Below are 3089 nucleotides of genomic sequence, written 5' to 3' on the forward strand. Positions count from 1 at the left end.
ACCAGCTCTCCCTCCTCTGTGAGGGCAGATCTGCGCATTCCCCCCCCCCGCCCAATAGCTAGCAATCCAAAACAGTCCAGTGGCACCTTTAAGAGAGATTGGATTTATACCCTGCCGTTCACTCAGAGTCTCAGAGTGGCTAACAATCTTCTTTTCCCTTCCCCTCCCCACAACAGCCACCCTTGTGAGGTAGGTGGGCCTGAGAGAGCTCTTTCAAGGACTGCTCTTGAGAGAACAGCTCTGAGAGAACTGTGGCTTGCCCCAGGTCACCCAGCATCTGCATGTGGAGGAGTGGGGAATCAAACCGGGTTCTCCCAGATTAGAGTCCGCACTCCTAACCACTACACCAAGCTGGCTGTGTGTTAAGTGCCGTCAAGTTGCTTCTGACTTACGGTAACTTAAAGCACTGGGGTTGCCCAAGGTCACCCACCAGCTGCATGTGGAGGAGTGGGCCTGGCAGAGAATTCCCTGCCCCCAGCCCCGATCTCCCGCCATTGAGAAACGGAGGTGTGGAGGAGGGAAAATGGCCTCCATATTGACACTCTAGGAATTCCCCCTCTCTTTGCCTTTACCACAGAGATTAAAGGAAATTCCTAGAGCATTGCCCAGAGGTGACATCACATCCTCCCCAAGTTCCACCCTCCCCAGGCACTGTGTCCCCGAGTCTCCAGATGTAAATAAGATAAATCTAATGGACTCACACTTGTTTCTGCAATTGGGGGCGATGAGGGAAGCAAGATGCTATTTTTCGGAATGAATAATAGCTGGTCAAAAGCCCGCGTGCGGGGTACGGTGGAATATAAAATAAATAAATAAATAAATAAATAAATAATCAGCCCACGAATGCCCCCCTCTCAGACTGATGGAGCTCACAGCCATATTCACCTACCTACCAATGCTCCCTCTAAGCTGTGGAGTCTTGTGAGCAAAAATTCTACTTTGTGAGCTACTGGCCTTAAAGTTGTGAGCGAGCCATTTGGCTGTTGCATAAATTCGTTTGCGCTGGAGCCCCATCCTTCCTGAGCTATGACCAAAATGTGTGAGCCGGAGGCTAAAAAAACTGTGAGCTGGCTCACACTAACTCAGCTCAGAGGGAACACTGCTACCTACCCAAGATTCTCTTTGGCTCAGGGTAAATTCCAGAAGATCACAGCCACCCCCCCCCTTGTCTGAGTGATTCTTCGGGGTGGCTTCCATTAGCTATCGTGTGCCCGGCGGGGTGCCCTGGGGGAGCCAAAAAGGAAGTGATTCTTTACAGATGAAAAGGAGTCATTATAAACAGGTAAAAGCTTCTGAACTCTGAAAATCACACTCCTCGTTCCGCTTATTCATTCCTGAGGTTAATAATTCATGGGGACTAAAACACACAAAAGGGGCTTGCTGGGAGCAGAACAGAAGGTCGGCATTTGTCACATGGAAACAGCAGATTTCCCATTCATTTCTTTAAAGCACTGCCTGGAAATATGGCTGCCCCATCTAGTGAGCGCTCTACTGAGTGGAAGAGGGAAGAGATTTGGGGATCTGCAAGGAGAAAGCTGATCTGATAGGATCCGTACTTTATTGCAAATCTCCATCATGCTGAATGCTGCTGGTTGCTTGAAGGCTCCATCCAAGAAATACAATCATGGTGGCCAATCAGGTTGCCAATAAGCAGGTGAGACCTGGAGACCAGTGTTTGGGCTGCAGAAACTCTATGGGTTATAAATCATATGCAGGGCCGGCCCTATCACTAGGCCTGTTAGTATCTCACCTAGGGCGGACATACTAGCAGGGCGCCAATTCCCCTGCCGGCGTCCCCACCAAAAGCCCCCACCCTGCCCAAAGCCACCCGCTGTTCCATTCGCTACGGTGGTGGCGTGGTGGCAGCGCACATGCCACTCTGTGCCAGCCACCATGCGCCCATGTTAGCTCCTGGGGAGCGCTCAGTTGACTGCCCGGAAGGGGGCATGGAGGCTCCGAAGCCCGCCCGCCCCCTTCCCACGTGCAAAAGCACCCCAAGCGCAACGACAGGGATGGGGCTGCCGAGCTGGCTGAGTTCAAGCTCTTCAAGCAGCACCCGTGCCCTCCAAATGGCACCCCCGCCTCGAGAATTCCTGGCACCTCTCCTTCTGCAGATCCAGCCACCTCCTCTGCCCGGGGCTCCAGCAGGCAGGCAGGCACACACTGCGGGGGCTGCCCGGAGCTCCACCGCTGCCACTGCCCATGCCACTCTGTGCCAGCCACCATGCGCCCATGTTAGCTCCTGGGGAGCGCTCAGTTGACTGCCCGGAAGGGGGCATGGAGGCTCCGAAGCCCGCCCGCCCCCTTCCCACGTGCAAAAGCACCCCAAGCGCAACGACAGGGATGGGGCTGCCGAGCTGGCTGAGTTCAAGCTCTTCAAGCAGCACCCGTGCCCTCGGAAAGGCGCCCCCACCTCAAGATTTCCTGGCGTCTCTCCTTCTGCGGATCCAGCCACCTCCTCTGCCCGGAGCTCCAGCAGGCAGGCAGGCACACACGGCGGGGGCTGCCCAGAGCTCCGCCGCCGCTGCCGCCAAGCCAGACCGGCCACATTCCAGCTGCCAATTAGGCTAACCTGCCTATTAGGCTAACCTGCCTGCCTCCCAGCCCTCCCACGGGAGACTGGCCAGCCTGCCGACCGACCGGTTGCACCCCGGGAGTCAGCCCGCAGCATTCCAGCCCCGGAGCAGGAACGCCTCTCTCCTGCTTGGCTCGCCCAAAGAGCAGCCCCACCAGGGGCTGGGAAAAGGGGGCTCTAGCCCCAGCAGCAGCAGGGCCAGGCCACTCCCCTGCTCCCAGTGGGTGGGCCCCTGCCTGGCCTGCCCAGCACCATTGGCAGCACCCGCCGCAAATCCCCCCCGCCGCCGCCGGGCCGCTTCCTGGCCGGGGACCGCGGGAAGGGCTTGGGCGAAGCGGCGGCTCTGGCTCAGAAAGGCCCCCTGGGTGGGCGGGCAGGCAGGGAGGAGGCGGCGGTGGGGGAACAGAGCCCTCTCTCAGCCGGCCCTGCTGCTGAGACCCAGCTGGGAGGTCTCCAGGCCCCACTGGGAGGTTGGCATCTGAGGGGGGGGGGCACCACGAGGCAGCCTGGCCTA

The sequence above is a fragment of the Gekko japonicus genome, unplaced genomic scaffold (assembly GCF_001447785.1).
Source record: "Gekko japonicus isolate JY-2015 unplaced genomic scaffold, Gekko_japonicus_V1.1 scaffold850, whole genome shotgun sequence".
NCBI classification, from domain to species: Eukaryota; Metazoa; Chordata; class Lepidosauria; order Squamata; family Gekkonidae; genus Gekko; species Gekko japonicus.